We start from the raw sequence: 23,892 nt of genomic DNA, 5'->3' as shown, positions 1-23,892 counted from the left end.
GCTCTTATCGATTCATCGATAAGATTCTGATTTCGGGCTTCGTAGAGAGATGGCAGCCCGAGACGAACACCTTCCATATACCATTTGGCGAGATCACTATCACGTTGGATGATGTATCCGCCATTTTAGGGATTCCTGTCGCAGGTTTCTCAGTATCAGTTTCTCCTGAGAGGATGAGTGATCGGGATGCTGAGGAGCTACTTGTGGAGTTGTTGGGGGTGTCAGCTGGAGACGCGCGTCAGGAGGTACTGTCATCGCGCGGTCAGTCTGTGAGGATGGAGTGGCTGAGGACTCAGTTTCACTCTGTATCTGATAGAGACAGGCAGCAGAGGATAGAGTGTGCAGCACGAGCCTATTTGTTATTTTTGTTAGGCTGCACACTCTTTGCTGATAAGAGTGGGACCAGGGTGCCTATAGCGTATCTGTGTTTACTGCGGGATCTGGATAGGGTGAGCACATATGCCTGGGGTACAGCTGCCTTAGCATATTTGTATCGGCAGTTGGGGATTGCGTCGAGGTCATCAGTGAGACAGATCAGTGGTTATATGACGCTTCTGCAGGCATGGATTTATGAGCATTTTCCAGCACTCAGTCCTCACCCGTCGCTCGAGTATACTGATGCCAGTCCCCGCGTGCACCGCTGGATGCCCGGTACTCCATCCCGTACCACGATGGACCATTTAGTGGTTCTACGTGAGTCATTGGACCTTTTGAGCATCGATGAGGTACGTATTATATTACCATTTGCTTGTGTTTGTCAGTACATTTAATATGCGATATAGTATAAAACTGAAATGGACCTTTTGTTTTACAGGTTATTTGGGATCCCCATCATCGGCTTCGGGGAGATCGCCCATATATACCCGTCGCATTTTTTAGTGGCTCCATCAAGTGCCTTGATATCGTAGAACCCTATCATCCAGAAAGGGTTCTTAGACAGTTTGGTCGTATTCAGACCATCCCTCGAGCGCCACTAGCCCCTACGCGAGCCAACAGAGGTTCCACAGCAGGCTCGTACCGGATACATTACTCCTATATGGATCAGCTTTGGGAGCGGTGGGAGGACCACGTGCTGAGCCAGGCGAGCAGGAGCCACCCAGTTACCCGGCCATCAGACAGCGTACCGGGATACATGGAGTGGTATCTCCGTATCACGCACGTTGCAGTTCAGCCTCCTCATCTGCGCTCGAGTACTCATTCTGGAGCTAGGGAAGGTCATGATGATGCTGACATGCACCGGCGGTGTAATGCAGCTGCACTCGGTATCAGTACCGACATTGTACGGATGGGTCCCTCAGAGGCTACGTCACTAGGTGCCGGGCACCTATATGATGCTATTTCTCAGATGCATCAGGTACTTCTGGGTGATGAGCCTGGCCCGAGTACAGCACCCTCTCATTTGGATCCAGGACCCTCTCATTCGGACGTACAGCAGTACACGCGTCGACGATGGCGTCATAGGGATTGATGATGGAGCCTTTGTAATCTTTGTAAAGCCTTTGATATTAATGAAAAATATATATTTTTGGTACATTTACGTGTAATCTTTGTAAAGCCTGGCCCGTTCTATTTTACATAAATATAACAGTGCACATAACAATCAATCTAACAATGCGAAGACAGATATTTTTTGATTTATATTGATGATGGAGTTTCAAAAATTGTACATATATAAACAATCAATCTAACTCTACTGTCTTGCCTCCACCTCCCCCTGAGGAGATGGAGTCCCGTGGGGGGTTTGACCCTGAATCTGATACGACTGATGTTCTGCCTCCACCTCCCCCTGAGGTACCTCCAAATGTTGTTCCAATCAAAGCTGACCCTGGACAAAGTTCCCCTCCAAAAAAGGCAGCAAAGCCTAAGAGGGTGCCAGTGGCAAGACCTGGCCTTGCAAGGAGAGGGCAGCCGATTAACCTCTTAACCAAGAACATCACAGAGCCCTCTTTTCCAACAAATGTGTTAATCATCTGCTCAAGCTTGTCACCGTTAAGTTCTTGTACATCAGAAAGGTCTATTAGTTCCCCTGTTTGATTTGTTTGCTCCCACCAGCTCTTAAGTATGTTTCTGTTTACATCTGAAATCTCAACGGAAACAACAGTCGTCATATGTATTCCCAGCTGATGATGGAGTTTCACAGTACATGACTCTAAGAGCCCCAAAAAATTTACAACTTTCAAAAATTGTACATATATAAATAATCAATCTAACTCTACTGTCTCGCTAATTATAACATTAGGTGAGATGCTCTCTTTGAACTGTTGAATCCGTGCTTCATATGAATTTTCCCATCCGGTAGCACAAGGAAGATGATATTTTCGCCAGTTGGTCGCTACTGGCGGAACGGGATGTCCCGGCAACAAGAACACCTTCAAAATTAGAAATAAGAAAATATTAATAGCTACAAAATTATAAATAAGCAAAATTAAATAAGCAAAATTAAATATTCGCAAGTGTTGTGAACGTAGTACCTCAACAAAATGATTTCCATTTACGAATCCGATAGCGATATCTTTGCGGGATAGAAGAGGTACTGGCACAGAACGGAGAGGTAGGAAGGTCAGACATTGTTGCAACGAGAGATGGTATAGGACAACATTATAGCAGGATGCTATAAGATGACCCATGTCCGGCATAGTCATCCATCTGTCATATGGTGGACAATCATCATAATATGATAATGCATGAGTGATCTCAGCAATCGTCCCTTCCACACCATATAATGTGCGATAGTGGTCCGAATGACATTGCAACTCTTGCAATAAATCCTTCCTAACACGCACCCAGTCATCTTCTCCAAATCCCAGTAAGTCAGCTATTGCCCTAAATCCGCAATTCCCATCAGCTTTTACATCCTTGATATGCTGGATGTATGGTCTCAAGGCAGAAGGAATAGCATCAATATAGATAATGGGTGTATGTGACTGGGCTCTAGTACGAAAAATCTGCAAATAATATCAAATGATAGAAAATATGTAACAATGGCAGAACATGTCCCGTATCGGCACATCTCGGCACGGCACATCCCGTATCGGCACATCTCGGCACGGCACATCCCGTATCGGCACATCTCGGCACGGCACGTCCCGACATGTCCCGTATCGGCACATCTCGGCACGGCACGTCCCGACATGTCCCGTATCGGCACATGACATACCGGCACGGCACGGACCGTCCCGTAGACGTTGTGATACCTATTGTAAGGAAATAAATATTTGGTACTTACCTTTTGCTTGGGCCGTCTCTTTTGAATCTGAGTAGATGGATTGCGGATGGTAACTTTCTCAACACCAGGTGAATAACTATCCTGTCCAGATAGAACCAACTCAAACGCAGACGGGTCACGTCGAGTAGACGTATCAACCTTCAGTGAAGCGCGCCCACGTGAACCGGTCTTCCGTTTTGCAGGCTCTAAAAGAGGTGTACTATCTGGACTTGCAATCTCTCGTAACTTCTTGATCATCTGCAATTGAGAAGCCCCATCTAACTTCTTGAATCGTAGCGCAATCAAATCTAACTCTGCATCACAACTCAACTGAATTGGCTGCACGGGGGGGGGTAGGCAGAATATCAAGTTTCCTCCAATGAGGATCTATGCAGTCGAGAGAAATGGGCCGACCTTCCACCCTGTACCGCGCAATCTGGTGAGCACATGGTATACCATGTGTGCGTCGAATAGCGCACCCACAATTTGAATCATCAAACCCAACTGAATTGGCTCGTTTCGATTGGGCGAGGACATGATTTAACGCACTTATAGATATGAAACCTCGCAACTCTTTGAATTCAGCTGGCTTGAAGTTGTGCTGCACTACCAATAAACTCTTCTCCAATGAGGCTTTAACAGAGCTGTGCTGCAACTCAATCAATCCATGTATTCTAGTCCAAGATGACTCGAAACTTCCTTGGCTTGATCCAAGCTGCTTTTTGAGCTTTGCATGTGCACTCTCGACCCTAGTAAACAAATGAAAGTTAGATATAAGAATTGAGGCAAATTAAATTTAAATGAGTCTTTATTTGTGATACCTATTTGTCGTCACATTTCCGTAGTGCCTGCATGTATCAGTCCACGCCGCAACAAATCTTTCCTTGTATTTGCTCAGCCAAGTATCTGACACATACTGTAGTGCATCTGGATAGGTACCGAACTCTCTCTGTAGTGCACTCCAGCGATCATTATACTCGTCTTCCGTGGAGGACAGCACTAGTACATTCCAACTCATAATAAATTTATCCCATTTCTCCTTCAATTCGAAAATTTTTTTGCACTTGGCCAAAACATTCCTACTAATATGCCATCTACATAATAAATATCTAGCAGTAGGAAATACTCTATGAATTGCATTCATCAAAGCCAAGTCTCTATCTGTAACAATCAACTCAGGCAAAACATCATCAGCTATGACACTGCGCAATCTCTCTAATGCCCAAGTATAGCTTTCTTCCCCCTCAGAATTTAAGTATACAAAAGCAACTGAAAATGTCATGTCAGTAGATGTCACCCCCACAATCTCTAAGAGCGGAAGACGATACCTATTCGTCTTGTACGTGCAATCCATTATCAACACACGGGGAAATGCACGGAACAAATCAATGCTGCCAGGGTGTGCCCAAAATAAGTCATGCACAACATCCGTATTAGTACAATTCCTATGCCACTCAATATATTTAGCCTCTGATAATTTACCTAATAGATGTTGCATTTCAGACCTCCCGGCTTTCTCTGCAACCTTAAACCGTTGACGTACATTGTAGATAGTCTTGATAGTCGTAACATTGAGGGCATCTCTTTCCTTCAATGTGGATAATATGTCCTTTGGACGAACCAAACTCTTCGACATATCCACTAACAATTCCGTCTCCTGCTCAGATAATCTCCCTGCATATGAGTGCCCCTCCAGATTCTCTGCAGCGGGATGATTGTGCACTCCACATACGACCAGTAATATCCAATCATCCGCAGTATCCAATTTCTTTCCTCTTAATGCAAAAGGGCATCCACACTTCTTTGTCCCACAGGCAGTCTTTATTCGCTTTTCTTTTGTGGTTCGGTACGTCCCACCCCTCTCACAACCTAACGTAATTCTGGGTTTCTTAGAAATGGTACCTGCATCGGATGATTTGATTACAACAACAAAACCATTTCGCCTCCCAGCTTCACGACACCAATTACACAAGTCCTCTCTACTCTTGAAGATCTATACATTAAACAATTTATGTAAGTACACAGTTGTAAAAATAGCTCGCTAAACTAATACAAAATTGCACAATATATTATAATACCTCGTAAGTTGTAAATTCGCTTGTGTAATCCAGTACAAATTCTGATCCAATTATACTAGATTCGGTTGTAGCATAGCCCTACATATAAAATAATTTATCATCAAGAATTAATGAATCAGAGGATCTGTTCGGCACAAAATTCAGCACGGCACGCGATTTGGCACGAGAAGGCTTCTGTTCGGCTGCAGAGTGCCGAACAGAAGCCTTCTGTTCGGCTGCAGTGTGCCGGACAGAAGCCTTATGTTCGGCACTGTGCAGCCGAACAGAAGCCTTCTGTTCGGTAGAGCGTTGCCGAACAGAAGGCTTCTGTTCGGCACTATGCAGCCGAACAGAAGCCTTTTGTTCGGCGATCCAGTGCCGAACGGAGCACGAACCGTGAAAAAAAAAAACTTTCGAAACAAGGTGGAACACGTACCTTTGCGGCCGATTCTTCGTCCCAAATCACTAGTTGCTTGTCCATGCTTCGAATGGGGCTTAAATCTCCTTCAAAGATTGCCTAAACGATGTAAATGGATCGAGGGGTTTAAGGGGGGTTTGAGGGGTGGTTTTTTTTTTCCTTTTCAAAACGAAACGGAGGAGGAGATGGAGGAGGAGGAAGGGGGGTGTACTGAGAAAATTTCAAGGGCAATATGGTAATTACACTAAAGGTTAGTTTGGGTATTTTTTTTTTGGTTTTTGGGGGGTGTCCTGAGCAATCGGGGGGGTGTATTTAGAACTACCCCTCATGTGACCATGTCATTTGGCCAAGATTGGTAAATAATTAGAGGTCATGTTCTAGGAGAAGGAATTGCATCTAGTGGAAACAAGCAGTGGGACTTGACATCTCCAACATTGTTCACCCGAGCATCTAAAACATTCGGCTACTTCTCGATGGGCCTTGACTGGATAGGGCGAGTGAGAGGAATTGGGCAAGGAAAGAACCAAGAGGGGTTCAAAAAGGCTTTAAACAAGTTTGAGCTGGAGATTGGCACACACAAAATCCCTATCTATTTTATAAGTAGTTTACAAAATGTCAAATCCAAGCTTGATTTCATTTTCATTTGGATTTGGTCATGAGATTCGTTTAAAAATTATCTTATTCGGCCATCATATTTTTTGATTCCAGACAAAAATCATATAACGTGCTTAATAATTTAATCAAATCATAAATACATTATGCCACATAATAACAACTAAACAATATAAAGACATTATTAGCAACCATGCACTCTGTATAAGATTTGATTGACAAGCAATACAAAATATTTCAAGAAGACAAACTGATGAGTAACTGTATAAAAAGCATATATACTAGTTTCTTACATCGATAGGCATTTCCGAGTATATTTATCTTTTTTTTTCACGAATAATAGAGGAAGTGAAATACTTCCCCCACATTTATTAATCAAAGTATTATGTACAATATATGTATCATTTTAGTATTGATGTATGTTGCTCTGGTTTGAATTAAGATTCTTAGCCAATTTGGGATGCAGACATCAACAATCATCTACAAAGAGTGGCTTTTATATAAACTAAGATTATTTTTTTTTTTGTTGGTTAACACAACACAAAAGAGAAATTGCCAGACTGTAATATGGTTACCAAGAAACTGAACAGTTTTTTTTTTCTTTTTCTTTTTGATTGAAAGGGATGTACTAACCACCCAGCCTTTATTAATTCAGATGTCAACAACTGAATAGTTGGCTCTATAAATATAACCAATATATTATCTTTATTCAAGTCCGGACGTTCTCATCAGAATAAGAGTTCAAATTCATTCAAATCTAATCACAGGCAACACGATAGGCCTATGATCAGCCTCCACAAATCCGTGCTACAGTGTCCTCTAGTTCACATTGGCTATGGGCCGAGTTCGCTCTGATACTATTTGTAAAAACCCAGTATCTTATCCAAAATGGCGAGCCAGAATGTATTATTTTGGATTCATTAGTTCTGTATAAATATCCAAAATCTTCATGATAAATAACCGATGTGGAACTAAACAAATGTCCACACGACCTCTCACACAATCTCAAGATTTCAAATTATGTGACTATTGTACAAAAAGTTTATTTTGCTATTCAGTTGATTTTTGGATACCAAGTTTAATTTTTAAAAAACTGTCAGACCAATTACCTGCAGGCCAGTAAGTGTTGGGCAACTCAAGGTCTGGATTATCTAAAACTTATTGGACCATCAAACCAAATGGTTCAAGTTTGAACCGGAAGAGAACTTTTTTTAAGGAAAAAAAATAGAAAACGGAGAGGCACGCCACATCCCAAAGCCGAGAGCCCGGTTTCCCTAATTATTACCTCTGTTTCTTTGTGATCCCCTAAGCTTCTCCTGTACTTTCCCTCTCTCTCACCCTCCTCTCCCTTACCTCTCTTTCTATCCCTCCTTATTTCTGTGGCATTAGCTGTTCCTAATTAATCAGATTGAACCCAGAAGCCTAAGTTTATAAAAATGGTCAACAATATATATCAAGCTTTCGTTTTTCAGTAACAGTACTGGTTACATCAATCCTAAGGTCGCGTGCAATACACATTTGAGGGAAGAGAGAAAGGGGAACAAATGATGATAAAGTGCATGCCACCTATTTAGAAGTGACATCCGAGTCAACTTTGTTTAGGTGAATTAGAAAAAGTTGGAGTCTAATTTATTTAGGAGTTCATTTGAGGTCATATATAACTGGAAAAGAAGCAGAAAGCAAGTATGCAGGAGAAAGATAAGTATTGTATTTTTAAGATAAACAAGAGTAGAACTCTGAATATAAAAATTGATAGACAGAATTAAAAGAAAATATTTTTTTTTTTTTTTTGTGACTGGAAGAGTAAGCTGGGAAGGGTCGCAAATGGTTTACTCTTTTAAGAACTCGGTTAGTGGCTTCACTGTGAGGCTAACCAAGGAGGAAGTGAAGGACATGAAGAAGATGGATAGGTTAATTCGTACATGCCAGACTAACTGTTCAAGCTCCAGAGTTGGTATAGATCATTCTTATGAGCAACTACCGCAAGCTTAGAAGGGTTACGGATGGTCCACTCTTACAACAACTCAAAACTCAATTAGTGGCTTGGTGTGAGGCTGACCTTAAAGGATCCTGACCACCAATATAACTATATAAGACTAAATACATATTTGTATGAGTCTTCATGTATTTACATTGTTTAAATCTCGACATGCTTACTTAGCTAAGTATTCAATCCGACCAAATCCAATCACAAATACCACGATCAATCCATGGTCAGTTCCAAAAGGGCACATGCTATAATATTTCTTGATCCATATAAGCCATAGGTTGTGTTCACTTTAATACTATTTCTAATGATCCAAAGCTTCATCCAAAAGTATTAGTTAAAAAATATTATTTGCGTTTCTTGGCTTTATATACAAGAACTACCTAATACATAATTGATGTGGAACTAAATCAACAACCCCAACCATCTATCCTGTAGTTGTGAAGGGATGCCTCCTCTTGCCTGATGGAAAGGATGGTGGGAGTTCGAAGCCTCCAAGTGCAACAACAAGCTCATCAGGAACGTTTCTCTCAGATGCAATGGCCATGAAAGGAGCAACAGCAGTGTTGATGTCTCCAATTTGATGATGCACGCCATGGCAAGCATCTTGGTAAGAACAGCCTTAAAAAATGCCAATACACTCGATAATGCGATAAAGATGGCTTGCGATATAAAAAGTATGCTCCATGGAGGATTGTGCAGCCAATGATATTTCGATAGGAATGGATGCTGCGTTGTCGGACAAAGTTGACATGCTTTTCCTCTCTTTAGGTGAAGCAGATGCTCCTTTCTTTCCAGATGAAATTGCCATTGGCTCCTTTAGGGCTCGTTTGGTTCGTGGGAAAAAAAGAGGAAAAGTGTGGTCAACGGAAAAGTAATGAGATGCCTCTTGTTTGGTTGGAGTTTTTAAATGAGAGAGACGGAAAAGTTGCATTGCCATGGGAATATGATTTCCACAATTCATGGAAAAGTCTTTCCCATGAGAAACATGGGAAAGTTACTTTCCCATGAGGCGGGAATCACTCCATTTTTATTTTTTTCCAAAAATGCCCTTCAGTATTAAAGAAGCATTAAAGAGGCATTAAAGACCTAATTTTTATTAAGGGTATAATAGGAATTATATATAACTTTTCCAGGAAAGTGGATGGTCAACCAAATATAAGCACTTTGGAAATCTGTCACTTTTCGATGGTTAACCAAACATGCCAAAAGTACTTTCTTAGGCATCCTCTTTCTAGGAATCTGCTTTTCAGGAATCATATTCCTAAGAGGGAAATGCTTCCCGCAAACCAAACGAGCCCTTAGTGTAATCGTAAAGGAATTATCCCTAAGCTATGCAGGTAGGAATTCTGACCCAGTTGCCACCACTCTCTCGAATGAGACTTCGTGGAATTGGGGTAAGGAGCATCATCAATTAGAGCATGAGGACGATAGTCAAGCTTAGAAATAGTGTTTTGAAAGTATATTTGGGGTAAAGGAAGCATCAAGGTCTAATACCACTCTAAATGATATGATAACAGAGTAGGAGAGGGTAGATAGAACATAACACTCTAATATTATTTCATTCCATAATTTATTCTTACTCTGATACTCATATATATATTGAGGACAATGGAAGCAAACACAATTCTAAATCACTCTATTTTAATATTGAGATGGAGAGTAGGAGAGAATAATAGAGAACACTCGTTAATATTTTTTATTCCATCACCACTTGCCCCCTTAGTTACAAGATGTCTCATTACCTGGCTTTAGCCAGAAGAGATTTTCCACCTTGAAAATTCTTCAAAAAGCAAAATAGTTGAACTTACAAGCAGGACTAGTCAGCAATAGCTTGGAAAGAAATTAACCTTTTCCTTGTGTGTTTTGGAAAGTTGGCAAGTGCATATCAATCATCATAAACAAATGTTACATGACAAACAACATTTACAATATATCCAAACAAATTGTGTTATTTTAATATATAATTAAGGTAGCTCTGGTAGCACATCCTCATCCCACCAACCCATCTACTGACCTCCAAAACTACCAATCACCAAAGAGAAAGGAGAGAAGGAGAAGAGAGCTAGGGCAACCCACCTTAGAGAGCTCTTCATGGACTCTGTGGCCGACCTGAACTCAGAGGCTGAGGCGCGGCAAACCTCGAAGAGAACCCACGGTAGGATCTCTCCGTCTCTTCCTCCTCTTCCCAACCTCCACCCTCATCAAAATTCTGTGAGTAGCTTAGTGGGTCATACTTGAAACTACCCCTCCTCACATACAACTTTCCTCGCCGCCGCCGTCGCCTTCTCCCTAACCTTCTTATCTTTCCACACAACGACCCCCAGCACGAGAAGAATCCATACTGCTGCTGCTGCTGCTGCTGCTGCTCCTCTTCTTCCACTGCTGGAAGCCTCTCCATGGTTCAGCTCTTACGACAGCATCGAGAAAGAAGACAGAGACACAGGAGAGTCGGGAAATGGGTATATGGACTTTGGACTGCTGGAGAAGCTGCAGTTAGATAAGAATATGGCGAGGGGGCGGCTGGCCCGAGGAGGACATTGTGGGACCAGCGGCTTGGAAGCTTGTGCGAGGCTACGGATGTGATTGCATTGTTCGGTTTGGCACATCGCATTTCCAATGGAATCTTATCACATGACGAGGGACGCACGAAAGGTCCCCATTCGGTGCGGCTCCGTGGAAGTTCCTTTCTTTCTTTATTAGAATATTAACTTTCGCATCCCAATTATTTAGTTCTAATTTGGGTGCTTGACCGCAAGCCAACTCAGACACAATCTATTTGATAAACATGTCAACAAAACCAACCCCAGATCTAACTCGCTTACCACAAAGGTTATGCAGCCCCCCTTGCTTAATCTACCTGTCCAAAGGATCAAGTTGGACCGGATTAGGTATTTCTATTCTCTTCCAACTTTTTCCGAAAATATCTTCAACGGGACTGGCCATGAGCACACAAAAAAATATATATTTTAAATAGATTTGTCAGAAGCTGAATTAGAAATAAATAGAATTTAGGTCCGAGACCCGGTCTATTTCGACAAATGGCAAGTGTAATCAATTTATCCTAGTTCATGGATGCAGGCTTGTGAACTCATCTGAATTACCTTATTATGTAGTCTTTAGTGTTGCTGGGGGATATGACTCATTTCATCTATGAATTGCCTTCCTTCAAGACATCCATGAAACAAGTCATGTCTTTGTTGGGGGGAAAAAACATCGCCGTAGTTCGGTGAGCAGACCCCCCGAGCGGGGGCCGACCGAGCAGACCCCCTTTAGCTTGAAGTTATCTCCTCTCCAGACGATTAAAGGGTTACATCTTACGTTTGCCATCAATTAATGCGTATGGGCTGCGCAGACACCTGATTCACTCAACAATTAAAGTGTATGGCCTCCATCACCTACGGACACCGAGCCTCTTACGGCAAATACGCATGCCTTCAAATGATGGCATGACTCTTCGATGGCTTAAGGCTCCGGCCTGATTTCGTACAATGATAGCATTGACTTACATGATCGAGCATTAATGGCCAATTGAGCAAACGTACGACCTGCTCTGTCACAGTCACAGGTAGCCCGACCCTCCCTATAAAAGGAAGATTTCTCCACTCACAGGGACAGGCTCTCTCTCTGGCTCAATCTCTCTCTCGCTCCCCCTCTCCTTCCTCATTTAGACTTCTTGCTGACTTAAGCATCGAAGGGCCGGTGCCGGACTGCCCGGCCACCGGATTCTTGCAGGCCTCCGGCTTCTTGCAGGCCTCCGGAAAGACGCAGCTCGCCGACAAGCCGCCGTCCGCCACTCAGGCAGCGGAGCCTCCCCCTTCCAGCCGACGGTCGCCCCCGGGTCCAATTTCCAGCAACAGTGGCGCTAGAGGAAGGGCCCGAGTCGCAACCATGAAGCTGAGAAGTAAGGGAGCTTCCAACGCCTCCCGACGTCCTCCACCTAGCCCTGGGCACTCTGTCCAGAACTCGCCGCCGCCGGAAGACTCGACTCCCCAAGTTCGGCCGGAGCAGTTCGATGCCTTGGTGCAGCAGATTCAGGCTTTGGCCGCTGCTATCCAGGGCCTGCAACCTAGGGGCGCCCCGACGGCACCGCTCCCTCCGGCCCCAGATCAACCGGCGCCCCCTGCGAGTGGACCGCTCCTCCCAGGCCAAGATCACCGTGTTCCGGCCTCCCCCTGGGGGGAACACCCGGTGAGGGGTCCTGGAGACTGGCCACAACCGTCAGAAGCCGAGTCAGTCCCAGGACAACTCGCGCCGGGGCGGACCGCTGCGGCGGTCCCTCCAAGTGATGAGCTCGACAAGAAAGTCGAGAACCTGGAGCGTCAGATTGAGGCGCTCCGTGGCAGGAAGATGGGACGCGATGGCGACTTCGAGTTCACCACGAGATCCCCCTTCTCCCAGCAAATCGAAGATGAGCCGGTCCCGCCAAGGTTCAAGATGCCCCAGGTGGAGCCCTACAGCGGCAGGATCGACCCTCTCGACCACCTGGAAAGCTATCGGGCCTTAATGGCCCTGCAGGGAGCCTCGGAGGCCCTACTTTGTAAAGCCTTTCCAGCGACACTCCGAGGAGCAGCCCGGCTCTGGTTCACTGGGCTAAAGCCTAGCACCGTCTCCTCCTTCGAATAGCTCGGCAGGCAGTTCGCCAGCACTTTCGCTGCCAGCCGACCCCAGCGGCGGACCTCCGACTCCCTCCTCGACATAAAGCAAAAGGAGGGAGAATCTCTCAGGGACTACCTGGACCGTTTTACTGCTGCAACATGGGAGGTCCGGGAGCTCGACCAGTCAATCGCCATGTCAGCACTAAAGACTGGGGCCCGGTCCTATAGATTCCTCTTCTCCATCGAGAAGAATTTTCCCGCTGACTTCACGGAGATGTTGGTTCGGGCGCGAAAGTATGCAAAAGCCGAGGAAGCGGTGGCTTCTAGGCAGAGCGGGGTCGAGCAGACCTCTAAGAAACAGAAAAGGCGTCGCGAGGACCGCGGCCGCCCCAGAAGCCCGTCCCCGCACCGAGCCGAGCGCCCGCCTCACCTGAAGCACCTACCCCGGCTGCAAGGACCGCCTCGGCAGAGATCCCCTTCTCGCCCGAGGCCACCACAACGGCCCCGCACACCCAACGGGAGGTACGAAAATTACACTCCCCTCACTGCTCCCCGGACCGAGATCCTCATGGAGATTGAGGGCCGGGACTACTTCCGACCCCCGCCCCCGAGGCGGGATCCCGGGGCCTGGCGCAACCCCCGGAAGTACTGCCGCTTCCACCGAGACCACGGCCATGATACGGAGGAATGCTTCCAGCTCCGGGACGAGATTGAAGCACTCATTCGCCGAGGAGTGCTTGACCGGTTCGTGCGGAACCGGCCCGCAGGAAGGCCAGTGGAGAATCCCCCACAGTCCGAAGATCCAAATACCAACAGGCCCATCGCCGGCACCATCAACACCATCCGAGGCGGGGCCTCGGCTGGAGGAGCTCCAGAAGGAACCACCTCAAAACGCTTGCGCGCCTCGGAGGCCATCTCATTCTCAGATGAGGACCTGAAGGGAGTTGAAACTCCCCATGACGATGCTGTGGTCGTCTCCATGGTTGTGAACAAATTTGATGTAAAGCGTGTTTTGATTGATAATGGAAGCTCGGCGAACGTTTTGTATTTTGATGCCTATTCCAGAATGGGAATGACGGAAAATCAACTGCGGAGGATGAACGCCCCGCTGGTCGGCTTCACTGGGGACTCGGTCCCAGTAGAGGGCGAGGTCGACCTTCTGGTCACGGTCGGACTCGCCCCCCGAGAGAGCACCGTGAAGATGAATTTCCTCGTGGTGCGCCTGCCCTCGGCTTACAATGCCATTCTCGGGCGACTAGGACTCAACGCTCTCCGAGCCATAGTCTCAATCCGCCACTTGCTCATGCGGTTTCCCACCAGCCAAGGGGTCGGCGAAGTTCGTGGAGACCAGATGGTAGCCAGACGGTGCTACATGGCGACCCATGAGGCAAGGCAGCCGACCGAGGCATCGACCACAACGAAAGATGAACTCCTGGCCGAAACCTTAGAGGCGCGGGTCGGCCCGCAGAAGAACCGGGTGGAGCCTGGTGAGCTGCTCATTCAAGTTCCCCTCCAAGAAAATTTCTCCGAGCTAACCGTACAGGTCGGCTCCGGCCTTGACGCTCGCGAGAGGGATCGCCTCATTAACTTCCTGCGGGACAACGCAGACGTCTTCGCCTGGTCGCCAGCAGACATGCCGGGGATAGATCCGGAGGTCGCGGTCCATCGACTCCAGGTGAAACCTTGCAAGCCTGTGCGACAGAAGAAGCGCAACACCGCCCCAGAGCGGCAACGGGCGATAGCTGAGGAAGTCGATAAGCTTCTCAAGGCCGGCTTCATCCGGGAGATATCCTATCCAGAGTGGCTCGCCAACGTAGTCCTCGTCAAAAAGGCCAGCGGGAAATGGCGCATGTGCGTGGACTACACCGACCTGAACAAGGCCTGCCCGAAGGACAGCTTTCCACTCCCTAGCATCGACCGGCTCGTGGACTCCACCTCGGGACACGAGCTGCTGACATTCATGGACGCCTTTTCCGGATACAACCAAATCCGGATGGCGCCGGAGGATGAGGAAAAGACGGCCTTCATCACTGATGGGGGCACTTATTGTTACAAGGTGATGCCCTTCGGCTTAAAGAATGCTGGTGCAACTTATCAGAGGCTGGTCAGTCGAATCTTCAAAGATCAAATAGGTCGAAACATGGAGGTCTATGTAGACGACATGCTAGTAAAGAGCAAAATGGCGCAAGACCATGTGACCGACCTCAGCGAAGCATTCGCCATACTCCGAAGGTACCAAATGAAACTCAATCCGGCCAAATGTGCATTCGGAGTCACCTCGGGCAAGTTCCTTGGCTTCGTGATCTCTCAGCGGGGAATCGAGGCCAACTCCGAGAAAATTCGAGCGCTCCAGGAGATGACGCCGCCAAGGACAGTGAAGGAAGTGCAGCGGCTTACGGGCCGGGTCGCAGCCCTCGGAAGATTCGTCTCCCGATCGGCCGAGCGCTGCCTCCCGTTCTTTGCGGCCCTCAAGAAGCTGAAAGACTTCCTATGGTCGGCCCAATGTCAGCGAGCCTTTGAGGAGCTCAAGCATCTCCTCGCCTCTCCTCCCCTGCTCACAAAGCCTCAGCAGGGTGAGCTCCTCTACTTGTACTTAGCTGTTTCCCCTGTAGCAGTGAGCTCGGTCCTGGTCCGGGAGGAGAGCAAGCTCCAGAAGCCGGTATATTATACAAGCCGGGTCTTGAGGGGTGCTGAGACCCGATATTCCAAGCTGGAGAAGACCGCCTACGCCTTGGTCGTCTCAGCCCGGAGGCTCCGGCCCTATTTTCAAGCTCACACGGTGGTCGTGCTGACCGACCAACCGGTGAAGCAAATCCTGCAGCGATCAGATCGAGCCGGACGAGTCACCAAGTGGGCTATCGAGCTTGGGGAGTTCGACCTCGAGTATCGACCCAGGCCGGCGATCAAGGCACAGGCACTCGCCGACTTCATAGTCGAGTGCACCGTGCCGGACGAGCCTGAGCTCGAGCTAGCGCCGGCGGAGCAGATTCCGAGCTCAACATGGACCTTGCATGTTGATGGTTCTTCGAACTCGGGGGGTAGCGGAGCGGGCCTCGTCCTCACCAGTCCAGATGGAGTGGTCGCCGAGCTGGCCTTGCGCTTCGAATTCCCCACCTCCAACAATGCAGCAGAGTACGAAGCACTTGTCGCCGGGCTCAAGTTGGCCAAGGAGCTGGGAGTAAAGGACCTAAGGGCCTTCAGCGACTCCCAGTTGGTTGTGAACCAAATCTTGGGTGATTTTGAGGCCAGAGAGCCCACTATGCAGGAATATTTTCGGAAGGTGCGGGATCTCACCTCGGCTCTGAACTCCTTCCACATCCAACATATCGCCAGAACGGAGAACTTCAGAGCAGATCAACTATCGAAACTGACGTCCTCCCGCATGAGCGAACTTCCGAAGGCAGCAGCGCTGGATTACTTCCAAAGACCCAGCACGGAGGAGCCCGAGCCGGCCCTTTGCATCGAGGTTGAGCCGAGCTGGATGGATGAGCTCGTCAACTATTTGCGGGATGAAGCCCTCCCCAACGATGAACATGAGGCCCGCCGGGTGAAGCGTTTGGCTGCCCGGTATATATTGTATGAGGGTAAGCTCTATCGGAGATCCTTTATCTCTCCCCTCCTCAGGTGCCTTCGCCCGACAGAGGCGGACTACGCAATGCGCGAAGTCCACGAGGGGATCTGTGGAAATCATCTTGGAGGGCGAGCGTTGGCGCACAAGATTTTGCGCCAAGGATACTACTGGCCGACGCTTCAAAAGGACACCCTGGACTTCGTCCGAAGGTGCGACCGATGCCAGAGAAACGCCAACATCCAACGTCGGCCTTCGTCTCTGTTGACCTCAATCAGTTTCCCCTGGCCGTTTGCCCAATGGGGAATCGACATCTTGGGACCGTTCCCCCTGGCGACCGAGCAAAGGAAATTTCTAGTCGTCTCCATCGATTATTTCACAAAATGGGTGGAGGCCGAGCCGCTTGCCCGGATCACCGAGCAGAAGATGCGAGACTTCGTCTGGAAGTCGATAATTTGCAGATTCGAACTTTCCCGCATCCTCATATCAGACAACGGTCGCCAGTTCGACAATGCACGTTTCAGAGAATTCTGCTCCGAGCTCGGAATCGATCACCGCTTCACCTCGGTCGCACATCCACAAACAAATGGAGAAACCGAGGTAACGAATCGTACTATTTTGCAGGGGCTCAAAGCCAGGCTCAACCAGTCCAAGGGATAGTGGGTCGAAGACCTGTACAATGCCCTGTGGGCTTACCGAACCACGTTTCGCACACCCACCGGCGAAACTCCTTTCAATCTGACGTACGGGACAGAAGCCGTCATCCCCTTGGAGATCGGGCTTCCTTCTCCAAGGGTGGAGCATTTTGACGCCGGCTCCAGCTCCTTGCAGCTCAGAAATAATCTGGACCTAATCGAGGAGACCAGGGAAGCCGCCCGAGTTCGCATGGCAAAGTACCAGCAAAGGACGGCGCAGTACTACAACGCCAGAGTCAAGATCAAATCCTTCAAAGAGGGGGACCTTGTTCTCAGAAAGGCGGAAGCCTCCCAGCCAACCGAGCAAGGAAAGCTGGCCCCGAATTGGGAAGGACCCTACCGGATCGCACGTGTCCAGCGACCCGGAGCTTACAAGCTAAAATCTCTTGACGGGACCCCCATTCCACGGAGTTGGAGCTCCGAAAACCTTCGAGTGTACTACCAATAATGCCCCGGAGGATCCTCCGTACCAATTGTGACTCTCATTTGCAATTGTTTTAACTCTGCTAAATTTCTCCTGGTGTCTACATACTTCCAGATGACCCGGCCCAGCTCGTATATACGACCCTGCTCGGATGCAAATAGAACCGAGCAAAGCCGGGCACCGCAGCGAAAATTCGGAATGCCGATATCTCCATCGACCATCGTGCTCGGCACAATCTCCATCGGTCAACGAGCTCGGCTCGTTCTCCTACCCCGACCACGGCCGGGATGCCCCGGTACTTCGGGATGACGGGGTACCTACGTGGTCTCCCTGAAGATGTTCGTGAGTCCGTGATGCGGTCTCGACCGTCGAGCTCGGCTCGATCTCCATCAGGCATCGAGCTCGGCTCGATCTCCATCACCTATCGAGCTCGGCTCGATCTCCATCAGGCATCGAGCTCGGCTCGATCTCCATCACCTATCGAGCTCGGCTCGATCTCCATCGACCATCGAGCTCGGCTCGATCTCCATCAGGCATCGAGCTCGGCTCGATCTCCATCACCTATCGAGCTCGGCTCGATCTCCATCGACCATCGAGCTCGGCTCGATCTCCATCAGGCATCGAGCTCGGCTCGATCTCCATCACCTATCGAGCTCGGCTCGATCTCCATCAGGCATCGAGGTCGGCTCGATCTCCATCACCTATCGAGCTCGGCTCGATCTCCATCACCTATCGAGCTCGGCTCGATCTCCATCAGGCATCGAGCTCGGCTCGATCTCCATCACCTATCGAGCTCGGCTCGACCTCCATCGACCATCGAGCTCGGCTCGATCTCCATCAGGCATCGAGCTCGGCTCGATCTCCATCACCTATCGAGCTCGGCTCGATCTCCATCGACCATCGAGCTCGGCTCGATCTCCATCAGGCATCGAGCTCGGCTCGATCTCCATCACCTATTGAGCTCGGCTCGATCTCCATCGACCATCGAGCTCGGCTCGATCTCCATCAGGCATCGAGCTCGGCTCGATCTCCATCACCTATCGAGCTCGGCTCGATCTCCATCAGGCATCGAGCTCGGCTCGATCTCCATCACCTATCGAGCTCGACTCGACCTCCATCGACCATCGAGCTCGGCTCGATCTCCATCAGGCATCGAGCTCGGCTCGATCTCCATCACCTATCGAGCTCGGCTCGATCTCCATCAGGCATCGAGCTCGGCTCGATCTCCATCACCTATCGAGCTCGGCTCGATCTCCATCACCTATCGAGCTCGGCTCGATCTCCATCGACCATCGAGCTCGGCTCGATCTCCATCAGCCTTCGGGCTCGGCTCGTCCTCGCCGACCACCGACACCTGGTCCCGATGTCAGACCCAAGTGATCCAGGCATCCCGAATCCAGTGGTCGCTCCGTGTGCGAGCTCGAAAGTCACGACCCCGTGCCTTGGGCTAAGCTCGGGGCCGTCCTCCATGGACAAATTCGCGGCACGGGGCATATAGCCCCGAAAAGGTATGCCCCGATAGCGCCCGCCTTGTTCGATACGCATGCTCCGTTCATTCTTATATCCTTGATGAATACCTCGACTGATAGCGGGGTCCTCAGCCAGAAGTCTGGTCAAACGCGTCTACTTAAACCTTAGCTCGGTTTTGCGGCCGCTCGGTAAAGTTTGGTCCCGAGCTCGAGGTCCGATGATTAAAGCAAGACGCTACCTAGCTAAGGCCCCGAGCCCTACGATTGCGAAACTGCATCTAAATTTAGGAGCTCGGCAAGTCCGAGTCCGATCTAAAATGCCTTGGTGGCTTGGACTAAAACGTCTAAGAAGTCGGAAAAAGTTGGGAAAAGTATAATTTCATTTAAAGGCCCAGAGGCCAAGTACAAAATTGAGGTTCGGTCGCGCGATAGACGCGGGCCGACCTCTTATAAAATGAGTACAAACTAAGGGGCGGCTGCCGCGACGTCTTCGGCCGGGAGCTCCCCGGGCTCGACTTCGGCTTCAACCTCGGCCCTTTCGGCAGCAGCTCCGGGTTCGCCGACCTCGGTCCCCTCGGACATGGCTTCGGAAGCGCCTCCCCGAGCAGTTTCCTTAGTGGCCTCCAGAGCCCCCTCTCCGGTCGCCTCAGCCGACTCCGCCTCGAGGCCCTCGACCCCGGCTCCGGGCTGAAGCAGGTCGAGATCGAAGTCGGGGCAAAGCCGGCGCAGTTGATTCCGGAAGTCGGTGAACCCTTGAACGAGGCCGTTCACAGCTTCCTCCTCGAGCAGCTCCCGGAATTCTTCCGACTCTCGGAAGAGCTGGACAGCGCTCCGAGCCCGCTCCTGGGCCTCCTCCTCCTAGGCTCCAAGCCGAGTTTGGAGCTCCTCGGCCTTGAGCTCCGCGCTCCTTATAGCCTGCTTGCGGACGACGAGCAGGGACCGCGCCTCGGCCAGGCGAGCCTCGGCGGCCCGCAGCTCTGATCTAGCCAGAGCATGAGCGGCCTTCTCTTCATCAAACGCCATCGACAGAAGCTTGACTTCGTCTTCGGTGGCGCCTACTCTGAGCAAGAGCTCCTTCTTATGGAGCTCGAGCTCTGCCACTTTCTTCTCGGCCTCCACCTGGGGTCGAACCCCCATGTCCGCTCAGAACCCAAGAAGAAAAACTTCTTTTTCCAGTCATGAATGGACGATGGGGCACCGTGGAAGAGTGGCCGACCCGCCCGGAGGGCGATGTAAAGCCACTCTCCGTCTCCCGGATTTGACTTTAACATGAAAAGTCGCCGGCTAACGTTGACCGAGGTCGGGATTCCGAACGCCAAGCATAGCGATAGGAACCCGACGATCGTCCTCCATGCGTTCGGAGCGAGCTGCGCCGGGACCAGCTAGTACTCCGCGAGCAGCTCATTCAAGAACCCATGAAGGGGGAACCGTAGGCCGGCCCAGAGTGCCTCCCGGTACACTCCGATCCGACCCTCCGGGGGGTTCGATACTCGATCCCCCGGTCCGGCGGGTTCCAAGCGGAACCCCCGCCGAGGAAAAAACCATTCCTCGGCTATCTCGACCTCGACCTCAGTCATGGTGGACCCAAAGTCATTCGGACCGGACCCCATTGCAAAAGAAAAGAAAGGGAGAGGAAGGAGAGACTCCGAACAAATAAGGGAAAGACCTGTCGGAAGTTCGCCGGAGAACGGTTACTTCAGACTAGGAGGAAAACAGGAAGAAGAAAGCAGGAAGAACAACCTGAGGGATATGTATATATATATACACCCTCCTCCGACGACCCAGATTTGCGGAGCAGAATGCTGCTCTCCGCCCAGATCGTGACACGCGTCCACCCAGAAATTAAAGAGCCGCACTCAATTCGAACCGACACCTCGAACACAGAAGCGTCTCGTCGGATCGTGTGGTCTCATCATGAGCCCACGACGCGAGGACGCTTCGGAAAGCGGAAGGGTACCCTGATAAAACATTTTCGGAGAGGGAGAGTCGCCGCCTATTTAAGGCGCCTTGAAACGCGCGATAATTCAAAATTCTCTCAAACGTATAAACCTAAACTACTTCCCGCGCTCGAACTCCCGAGCAGCTCGAGCTCGGAAGTCGGGGGGTAGTGTGGGGGGAAAAAATATCGCCGTAGTTCGGTGAGCAGACCCCCGAGCGGGGGCCGACCGAGCAGACCCCCCGAGCGGAGGCCGACCGAGCAGACCCCCGAGTGGGGGCCGACCGAGCAGACCCCCCGAGCGGGGGCCGACCGAGCAGACCCCCGAGCGGGAGCCGACCGAGCAGACCCCCTTTAGCTTGAAGTTATCTCCTCTCCAGACGATCAAAGGGTTACGTCTTACGTTTGCCATCAATTAATGCGTATGGGCTGCGCAGACACCTGATTCACTCAACAATTAAAGTGTATGGCCTCCATCACCTACGGACACCGAGCCTCTTACGGCAAATACGCATGCCTTCAAATGATGGCATGACTCTTCGATGGCTTAAGGCTCCGGCCTGATTTCGTACAATGATAGCATTGACTTACATGATCGAGCATTAATGGCCAATTGAGCAAACGTACGACCTGCTCTGTCACAGTCACAGGTAACCCGGCCCTCCCTATAAAAGGAAGATTTCTCCACTCACAGGGACAGGCTCTCTCTCTGGCTCTAATCTCTCTCTCGCTCCCCCTCTCCTTCCTCATTTAGACTTCTTGCTGACTTAAGCATCGGAGGGCCGGTGCCGGACTGCCCGGCCACCGGCTTCTTGCAGGCCTCCGGGAAGACGCAGCTCGCCGACAAGCCGCCGTCCCCCACTCAGGCAGCGGAGCCTCCCCCTTCCAGCCGACGGTCGCCCCCGGGTCCAATTTCCAGCAACAGTCTTCATCATAATTCATGATCTCAATACATGATCGATAGGCATCTCTATTTCTTCTTGAGGAAAATGAATCATGATGGTATTGTATTGTGAATCATTATGGAGACAGATTGTATAGATTCTTTGCAGCTTCTTCACACGCCAGCTTGATTGCCTCTCTTCTAAACATGATGTTTGGAATACTTAACCTTTTAATGGGGATATTTAGCTAAATCTTGTTTACAGAAAATATAGTTTGATAGTTGACAGGCTTGGTAGCAAAGTTAATATCAATGGCACTATGGGGATTTAGGGCGTCAACTTGGTAGTTAAGTTGGGTCACATGTTTTAGCCATCAAAATACTTGTTCTTGGAAGACCTGGTATGTCTAGCTTTTGAATGGTGTCTTCTTCTAGTAAATATAAAAATTAAGGTTGGTCTCTAATCCACTTCGGATTTTGGCTCCTCATGACCCCTTTTACAAGTTTAGTGACATCTAAGATACTCTAATTCAAGAAGGATTTCAAAATTGCGACTAAGAAGAAAAATTTAACCTATTTCACTTCATCAAAAATTCTGCATTCATAGCTAAATACTACTACTTGTGCATGTTATGCTTTCACCTTTGCTCATACTTTAGTGGTTAATCATGCAAATTAATAAGCTAGAGGTTAGCAATATCCTGTGAATAGATGATTCAAATCTGATACCCTTAATGTAACAAATAGTCTATGATTTTTTTTTTTTTTTCATTCTGGCCTTGCTAAGTATCATGATTGACTACTAAGTTATATACTTATGTTTGAGGAAAAAGGATAAAGACTAACCATGGTGCTGCAGCATTCAGACACAGAGTAAGCAGATTTACATTTTCAAATTTTAAGAGTTGAAGCCAGTAAGTGGAACAAAATGTGAATCACTCTAAGCTTATTATTTTTTCCTTCTATAAGAAAAAGGGAAATGACTAGTTGATTAGTTGGGTCTTGGTTTAGAAGGATATCCTACTTTATATATAGACACATCTATATTATATTATTAAATGAGAGAGGAATAAGTTGATCTAAATTTCATCTAAATTTTCTGATTAGAATATTATTAGTTCCTCTCTTTATAAACCTCTAGATTTATTTAACAAATAGGAGAAAGAAAACTCTACCCCTCACCAAAAATCTTAAAAAAGCCATAGAAAAATCAGCTACATGGATGAATATGAACATAATGCATGCCACAATGGATCAATTGCTGAAGGCAAAATGGCACAAATAAATCTTTCCTTTTGTTACTTTTTCTCATGATAATGACAAACAAAGTAATCTGTTTGACCAATTAAAGATGGTGTACGGGCAGGAGGTCTATCATCCTATGCTTTTTGGTGCACATTGTTGAGGTCTTTTAATCATTCATAAAGTGAATAAAATGAAAAGCATCTAAATCAACTAAAATTTAAATTTTTATCTCTAAAATAGGTAGATGAACATCAGTTGTTAGATAGATATACATACAGGTGTGGAGCCATGAATTTGCTGGGGAAAAATAATGAAAATAATGTTCCAAGCAGCAATTAGCAAGCTTAGCAAGCCTTAAGGGAATCAATTTTTTTTTAAAAAAAAAACGAAACTTGTCTGAGCCCGGGTTCGAACCGGGGACCTCTAGTGTGTGAGACTAGCGTGATGACCAACTACACCACCCAGACAAACATTTTTTGGTTAAACGACTGCTTTAGAATATGTTTATATATTATTATCAACGTTTAGAATATCTCCATCAGCTCGGACTACTCAAGGATAGTTTTTCGGATCCCTCACCGTGGACTACTCTACATGAGCCCTCTCTGCACAATAGTAAAAAGCTGTATGTGAAAACCCATGTAGGTGCTTATTTAGTTTCTCATTGATTGTATATTAGAAAGATTTTAGATATTTAAGTAGCGTTAAGAACTAACTGCTGCTAGTCTTTTTAGGTTAATTTTGGATGGTTATAAATGGAATCAAATCAAACATAATATATGGTTTATGTGATGT

The 23,892-nt window shown here is 48.2% G+C and overlaps 1 non-coding gene across 1 annotated transcript; it reads right to left on the bottom strand.

The window, feature by feature from the left end:
• Positions 1-23,490: 23,490 nt before the first annotated feature.
• Positions 23,491-23,564, bottom strand: TRNAV-CAC. Its single transcript has one exon. It is a non-coding gene; the product is annotated as a tRNA-Val (tRNA).
• Positions 23,565-23,892: the final 328 nt, after the last annotated feature.

The sequence above is a fragment of the Phoenix dactylifera genome, chromosome 2, assembly GCF_009389715.1.
Source record: "Phoenix dactylifera cultivar Barhee BC4 chromosome 2, palm_55x_up_171113_PBpolish2nd_filt_p, whole genome shotgun sequence".
NCBI lineage: Eukaryota > Viridiplantae > Streptophyta > Magnoliopsida > Arecales > Arecaceae > Phoenix > Phoenix dactylifera.
Note: the sequence above shows the minus strand (reverse complement) of the source record. Positions and strands in the feature narration are given on the sequence as shown.